The sequence below is a fragment of the Palaemon carinicauda genome, chromosome 14 (assembly GCF_036898095.1).
Source record: "Palaemon carinicauda isolate YSFRI2023 chromosome 14, ASM3689809v2, whole genome shotgun sequence".
NCBI classification, from domain to species: Eukaryota; Metazoa; Arthropoda; class Malacostraca; order Decapoda; family Palaemonidae; genus Palaemon; species Palaemon carinicauda.
Window position 1 is genome coordinate 11,282,729 of NC_090738.1, and position 7,500 is coordinate 11,290,228.

The window sequence follows — 7,500 nt, forward strand, 5'->3', positions numbered from 1 at the left end:
TTATGTACAATTGTGTGACACACGGTTGGTACATGGCTCCCCCTCTAAAAATGACATACGTACTGAACATGTTAAATAGGTGCCCTGAATCTGGAGAGGTAGTAATAAAAACTGCGCCGATTAGCGGCAGTGAGTGGCTGTAGAAGTCGTTGGTTGGGGTGCGAGCGAGTGGTGGATGATGGGTGGCTGTGTTGCCGCTCCGGCTCGTCACGGGGTAGGCGAGTGTGTCCTACGGCATTCATAGGCGTGTGTGTCCTACGGCATTGATAGGCGTGTCCTACGGCATTCATAGGCGAGTGTGTCCTACGGCATTCATAGGCGTGTGTGCTACGGCATTCATAGGCCTATGGCATTCATAGGCGTGTGTCCTACGGCATTCATAGGCCTACGGCATTCATAGGCGTGTCCTACAGCATTCACGTCAGCTTCGGTTGAAGTTGAATAGGTGTCCTCTTCGTCACGAGTGGAGGCGTTGATGGAGGTTTTGAAGTGGCTGTCCATAAGGGCGTCGGCTTTGGTCATCAAGTCCTTTATGGGTAAACTATCGACATCGGGTATGGCAGCGCGTATAGGTCCGGGTAAACGGCGTATCCAAAGGGCACGAAGTAGGTTCACCTCACGAGGAGAGCTGTCTGCGGCAGGTTGCAGGCGAGTGATACTGGTCATTTTCCCAAGGGTGAGCGAAGCCCTTTGGTCCGCCAACGGTTGTTGAGAGCTGAAAAGGCGTTACTATACGGGCGGCTGGCGACAGCGAGTACTGCTGCAGAAGGTATGTGTTGACGGCGTCATAGTAACGGTGAGAGGTGGAGGGGGGGGGAGACGGGAGGAGCGAGTCACTCCGGGGTCACCAATGTGACGAAGGAGGGAGAAGGTTGTGAACTCAAAGGCAGGATGCAATCAACTGAGTTAGAAAACCAGACATGAATTTTCATGTTCGTTTTAGTGCGAGGGAAGAGCGCAGATACAAGCATAACATATACAAAAGGAATTATGTACAATTGTGTGACACATGGTTGGTACAGTCTTATGAAGCCTAGGTATTCTATCTACCTTTCTGTTGGGTGCTTTCAGTTTTAATTTAAGAGAGGCAATGAGGCGCTGGTGGTCACTACAATATCCGCACCTCTATAGCTTCTTACATTTCTCAGAGTCCTCCTTCTCTCTTTATTAATGGTGTGGTATTAAGAACATACATCAGTCAGTTGGTAGTGGAGTCTTACGGCACGCAGTTACAAAAAAGCCATGGATATCAAATGATATTTGGGATACTATAAAAAGGAGACAAAAACAAAAATTTATTATTGAAAGCTTTCGAGGAAGTAATGAAAATTACAAGGTAGAGTATGCTTAGTATTTCAGTATTGATAGTGAGGTCAAAAGAAAAGCTAGAAATGACTGCAGAGAATATTTAGACAGTAAAGCAAATGAAATTGACAAAGCTATGGATTAAGGAAGTGACTATGGTTTAAGAATTACTCATAGAATTATTAATGAAACCTCGACTGGGGCAAAGAAGAAGAAGCATATACCCATCAAATGATAGATGGATCTGTTATAACAACAGAAGATGAAGAAAGACAACGTTGGATGGAACACTTTAGTTAGGTTCTGAATAGGAGATAGGAAGGGAATAATTTGATTGATATACCTGAAGCTGAAGAAGACCCTGATGTGCCCATGAATGAATTCAGTGTGTTTGAAGTCGAAGCTATCCTAAAAAACTAAAGAGATGGAAAGCCCCATGATAAGATGGAATAACTGCCGAGATGATACTGGCCGCAAATGAAGTGACTCCCAGACTACTTACAAGATTATTTTGTAGAATGTAGCAAGAAGATGCAAAACCTGATGAATGAGAGTTAAGAGTGATGGTGAAAATAGCATAAGAAAAAAGGAGACCTGACTGATTGCAATAATTACAGAGGTATAACACTTATGTAATTTTTTATGAAAATATATAGTATGTTTATTCTAAAGAGACTGGAGAGAAAGATTGATGAAAAGCTGAGAGATGAACAAGCAGTATTAAGAAAATGTAGAAGTTGCACTGACCAAATTTTTATCTTGAGACATGTTGTACAGCAATGTGTAGAATATAGAAATCCACTTTTGATGGCATTTGCGGACTATGAAAAAAGACTTTGATAGGGTGCACCGGCCAATTTTGTGGAGAGTCCTGCCCTATTATGGAATTTCTCTTAAATATGTACATTTGATTAAGTCTGTTCATGAGCATAGCAGGTGCAAAGTTAATGTTAATGGAGTCTTATCAAATATATTTCCAGTTAACAGCGGAGTACTCCAAGGGAATGTGTTGTCATCTATGTTGTTTATCCTCCTCATGGATTTTGTTATGCGTAGAACAATCAGAGATGGTGGAGAAGGATTGGACTGGATTGGTGATAGGAATTTAGCAGACCTCGATTATGCTGATGAGACTGTCCTTGTTACCAAAACACCACAGGATTTGCAATGCTTGCTTACAAAAATGCATGAAATATCACACGAGGTTAAGCTGAAGATAAATAGCAGAAAGACAGAGATGATTAGAACGGGACATGCAATGGAATATCACTGGAAGAAGAAAGGATTAATGAGAATTTCTATAGGCCGCAGAAGCCAAGAGGAGCAAGAAGAGTACTGGGGGATTCACCATCACACACGACGATAATGACCCTTAATAACAATTTCTCATTCATAAGTAAATGGCCAGAAATTCCACTAATGGAATTCTTTACTAACAAAGCAGCATTCGTCGCACGAAAGGCAAACGTCATTGCAGACGAAACACGAGAGACCAAAATAGAGGCATTATTTATAGCTTCCTCATGTCTTATATCTAATGTCCCTATATAATGAAGAACATGTGTCAGGCTATATATATATATATATATATATATATATATATATATATATATATATATAATATATATACATATATATGTATATATACTGTTCACACACACACATATATATATATACATATAAATATATATACATATAAATATATATACATATATACACACACATATATATACATATAAATATATATATATATATATATATATATATATATATATATATATATATATATATATATATATATATATACGCTTAGCCTGGCTATATTATATATATATATATATATATATATATATATATATATATATATATATATATATATATACGCTTAGCCTGGCTATATTTACATATATATATATATATATATATATATATATATATATATATATATATATATATATATATATACACATATTTCATTCCAGTCTTGCACAGTGGCATTGTCAGACGTATCTCTCTCTCTCTCTCTCTCTCTCTCTCTCTCTCTCTCTCTCTCTCTCTCCTCTCTCTCTCTCTCTCTCTCTCTCTCTCAACTGAATTAAGATTACATTTGAGTAAGAGATAATTATCATATTTAAAAATTCAAGGTTATAAGATTGTGTTATTGTCGTATGGTTATTCAAGGTTTAAATAGAACTTCAATTACTTTTCAAGTTGAAGAGCCTATGATAGAATTAAATTGAGAGATAAGAAAAATGCAGCAGGTGCAAAATTATTTTACGTTTGATAGAATTGCCAAATATTTCAATCCTTTTTGCTTACCGTGTGCTTAATAAATTATGTATGGTTATTCAAATATGATTTTGCATTTATTGAATATGAAGTTGTGTTTTTGTTGGTTTTTTCTGCCTCTGTAAACTCCATTTATTAATATTATTCTTAATATGATTATAGCCTAGCATCTACACTATAATATTTCCTATTCTATATGCTGCTGGAATCAAAATTATGCCTACTACAATATCATGAGAACATGGCTGTATATTTATTGTTTCTTTGTCAATCGTCTTAAGTATCTTAATAACCCAATAGGGGACGTTTTTTATAGCGGTATTGGCCTCAAATATTAATTTTTGACTTGGTAGGACCACTTGAAGAAGAAACCGGTTAATGCAAAACGAAAACTAAGGTGGAACGCAATTATTACTATTATTATTATTATTATTATTATTATTATTATTATTATTACTTGCAAAGCTACAACTCTAATTGGAAAAGCAGGATGCTACAAGCCCAAGGACACCAACAGGGAAAATAACCCAGTGAGGAAAGGAAACAAGGAAAAATAAAATATTGTAAGAAAAGTAACAATATCAAAATAAATATCTCCTATATAAACTATGACGACTTTAACAAAACAAGAGGAAGAAAAATAAGATAGAACAGTATGTTCGAGTGTACCCTCAAGCAAGAGAACTCTAACCCAAGACAGTGGAAGACCATGATACAGAGACTATGGCACTACCCAAGATTAGAGAACAATGTTTTGATTTTGGAGTGTCCTTTTAGACGAGCTGCTTACCATAGCTAAAGAGTCTCTTCTACCCTTATCAAGAGGAAAGTGGCCACTGAACAATTACAGTGCAGTAGTTTACTTTTTTCCTCACCGCAGCCTCCCTAAAAATAGGAAATCTTCTGTTCCGAGAGGTCTCCCTGATAGACTTGAGGAGGATCATGCAAATTGTAATATTCAAAAAAGCAATCGCATCTTGAGTACTAGTAAGTTTTGCAGTTGTTGTACACGGTGGTAGAATTATGTAGTAGTACTGGTAATATGGTGTTCACTATAAATATATTTGTTTATATGATACAGTAGTGAAGTTTATGTTTATATATATATATATATATATATATATATATATATATATATATATATATATATATATATAAATATATATAAATATATATACATATATATTTATATACAGTGAAAATAGGATAAAGTAGTGCGTTTATATATCATTATCTGATCTTTATATCTTTACTATCATATTTACATTTCACTAATCTTTATCATCTTCAGTGCAATTCTATATTGCTTAAATAGGATATTAGTATTGATACATCTAGTATCATAAAAGTTAAAATATCAAAATGAATAACAAGAATAGTGAAAATATGATATAGCATTGAAGATAAATAATACTGCTATATTTGAGGGGAGATGTAAGTAATGAAAGTAAGATAATAGTAGTGAATAGTATTGGTATACGTTATTGAAAATGTGGTATGTGAATTAAATTGTGATAAAATTGTGAATATGATATAGTAAATAGTGAAGATATGATAGGCTATATTAGAGATGTATAATGTTGAGTGAGAGTAAGAAATAGTTTTGGAACTTGTGGAAGTACTGAAATATGATGTGTTGATATAATGTGATATAGTAGTGAATATAAGATATATTAATGAACTTGTCATGTAGATTATGATATAGTATGAAAAATAATCGAAAATAAATGATGGGTATTAGGTTCCCATTTGTTTTATTATTATTATTATTATTATTATTATTATTATTATTATTATTATTATTATTATTATTATTATTATTATTATTATTATTAGAAGAAGAAGAAGAAGAAGAAGAAGAAGAAGAAGAAGAAGAAGAAGAAGAAGAAGAAGAAGATGGTTTAGGCATGCTCTTCGCACTCCCCAAGGGAGATAAGTTCGTTCACCGAACTTTCAATTAACTTGAAAATAACAAGAGTATAAAAGTTTCAATATGACAAGAGTAAGAGAAACAATATTGAACAGTGTCCTCGAATGTACCCTCATGCAAGAGATCTCTAACCCAAGACAGTGGAAGACCATGGCAAGGAGGCTAAGGCACTACCCAAGACTAGTGAACAAGGGTTTGATTTTGGAGTGCCCTCCTAGAAGAGCTGCTTACCATGGCTAAAGAGTCTCTTCTACCCTTACAAAGAAGTAGCCACTGAACAATTGAAAGTGCAGTAGTTAACCTCTTGAGAGAATAAGATTTTTTTGATAATTTCAGTGTTGTCAAGTGTATGAGGAAAGAGAGGAATGTGTAAAGAATAGGCCAGACTATTCTGTGCATGTGCCGGCAACGATGAAACGAGACGTAACCGGAGAGAGGGATACAATGTACTACTGTCTGGCCAGTCAAAGGACTCAAAACCTCTTGTTTATATAGGTACTCAAGTGTTTAATATTTGAGAGAAGTTGTTGTACCTAATACGACAGTTTATATATTTTAACGTGGGGTCATTTATACAACATAACAATAGAAAATTTATGAGGACTCGCTTTATTGCCGGCTATTTTTGTTTTGAATGATTTCAGCTCTATGTCCCATGTCCAAGTTATACTGCACTGACTATGTCTATAATAGCTATGATTGTCAAAGCATTTCCTTTTCAACAGTTGCGATTGATAGCCATAAATTCCATGTTATTGTTTTAGTTTTGCAAAATCCAATGTTTATTACATCAAGTAGCTTAAGGTACCCTGACACTTGCACGACTTTTTGCCACGAATTTGTCATGGCAAGTCGTGACATTTTGTGGCACGAACTGGAAGATTAAAAAAAAAAAAATAATTGCCTCAGAATCACAGCTGACCTGTCCACATTGACACGAACTGGCACGACGAGTTCAGCATAGTCTGTGCATAGTTTGCGCACTTCCCACATCGTCCCGACGAGTTCACGAACAGTTCGCGCATAGTTCACGACCCGGTCACGAAATTTTGTCGTGACCAAAATTTTGAACATTTCAAAATTCTCGTCACGACATGCCACGATGTCAGGACGGGTTTACGAACACTTCACGCCAGTTCACGACGAGTTCACGCCAGTTCACGACTCGAGTCGTAACAATGCGTGCCACAAATTCGTGCAAGTGTCAGCCTGGCTTTATTCTCTTATATGACATATAGGTCTTTTACAGCATATGTCCAGAAAACTTCAAATCAATCAATCAATTACAGCTTATGGTCAGAAGTAAGATGATTTTGAAGAATTCAGACAGGAAATAACTTTACGGATAAAAAAGTTTTAAAATTTCGTTCCAAGTAACGATGCTGCAAAGGCAAAACGTCATCAAGTTTTGTAACAGCCAGATATGCACATCAAACCATGATAATTTGAATGGGTTGGTCATAGAACACTTCAACTTCTTGTCTCAATAAAATAAGTCGCCAAAGTCCATGTTTTTACCAATCTTATTCACCTCTCTCTCTTCCCGGTTTCATATATATTTACAAAAAATTGCTTATTATACTTCTACCTCATAACAGATACATGGACAATCACCTCTCTCTCTCTCTCTCTCTCTCTCTCTCTCTCTCTCTCTCTCTCTCTCTCTCTCTCTCTCTCTCTCTCTTTGTTGCATATATATTTACAAAAAAATAATTATTATACTTTTACCTCATAGCAGACACTTGGGCAATTTCTCTCTCTCTCTCTCTCTCTCTCTCTCTCTCTCTCTCTCTCTCTCTCTCTCTCTCTCTCTCTCTCTCGTTGCATATATATTTACAAAAAATAATTATTATACTTTTACCTCATAACAGATACTTGGGCAATCTCTCTCTCTCTCTCTCTCTCTCTCTCTCTCTCTCTCTCTCTCTCTCTCTCTCTCTCTCTCTCTCTCTCTCTTTTGCATATATATTTACAAA

At 35.7% G+C, this 7,500-nt stretch overlaps 1 protein-coding gene across 1 annotated transcript in view; it reads right to left on the minus strand.

Moving 5' to 3' along the window:
• Nucleotides 1–7,500, minus strand: part of LOC137652680 (glutamate receptor 1-like) — an 89,457-nt gene that overhangs the window by 26,675 nt on the left and 55,282 nt on the right. The gene's annotated exons all lie outside the window — the stretch shown is intronic.